This window comes from Nematolebias whitei, chromosome 1, assembly GCF_014905685.2.
Source record: "Nematolebias whitei isolate Nwh7 chromosome 1, NemWhi1, whole genome shotgun sequence".
Taxonomy (NCBI): Eukaryota; Metazoa; Chordata; class Actinopteri; order Cyprinodontiformes; family Rivulidae; genus Nematolebias; species Nematolebias whitei.
In genome coordinates, this window is record NC_056498.1 from 44330197 (window position 1) to 44331454 (window position 1258).

Here is a 1258-nt window from a genome sequence, read left to right on the forward strand (position 1 = left end):
CCCCCCCCCCCACACACACACACACTTAAAGCTCGTCAGACAGAATGAATCGAGCGACGATAAAACTAATGAACAGCTGGAAACAGCTGCAGCTGCTACAATCAGTGCTGCTGGGCCAGGAGAGAGGAGGCCAGCTGAATACCATTAGAACCACAGCTGGGGGGGGCAGAATGAAGTGAGACAGCTCCGTCTCCTTCTGTGGAGGACAGATACAGCTCAAAGGCTTTTCCTCACCTAAACTCTGCAAATGACAGGAAGTGTAACAGGACGTGGAGCAAAAAGCAGAGCAGGAAGTGGAGCAAGAAGTGGAGCAGGAAATGGAGCAGGAAGTGTAACAGGAAGTGTAACAGGACGTGGAGCAAAAAGTGGAGCAGGAAGTGGAGCAGGAAGTGTAACAGGAAGTGTAACAGGAAGTGGCGTTATGTTGAACCTTTAGATCAGTAGAAGGACGACAGCCTGCAGGCCTAAACGAGGAGGTTCTCAAAGGCAGGGTCCAGACCCCTCTGTGGGCCGTGAAGCATCAGCGTTGGGGTCTCCAGACGACAAACTGGACTTGGTCAATAATCAGAACTAACGTGTTTTTCTTGTAACGAAGAAGCTTAAATCATTAAAGATGAAAGAATGTGATTGGCTGAGGCTTGATGAGACTCAAGCAGGAACACGTGGCTCTGCTGCAGCGTGTTCGTGGCTTATTAGTTGAAAAGTTCTGGAACAAATGAACAAAGTTCAGACATGTTCCTTCTGTGATGCAGCGCAGCTGGTTCTGACATCAGGTGCAGCAGAACCTGCAGAGCGTGCAGGTGAGCAGAACATTTTATTTTTGTTTTTGTGGGTTGAAAAGACACAAACCCTTTGGATTTTCTTTGTCTACAGCCGGGATCATGTACTCCATGCACGGTGTGTCAGGTTCTGGTTCTGGTTCTGAAGGCGGTTTCATCAAGCCAGCTGGTTTACGGCACCAACAGGAGTGAGGAAGGTTTGTTCTGTCAAAGGTTCTGGCTGCACATCTCGACACAGAATCAAAGCAGAGATTAAACCGATAGGCTCTGTCCTCTGGATGTTCGCCCCCTCTCAGCTGCCTGCAGCCGGAGATAACGCTGAGCGCCCTGACCCACTTCCATCCACGCAGAGAATAATAAAGGTCAACCAACGTTCTGCTTTCAAGCAACATTTATCATGTTGGCGTCGTTCACATCTAAATGTAAAGATATTCTACAGCAGCTGTGCACGTGAGCAGCATGCACGTCATGTCCATGCA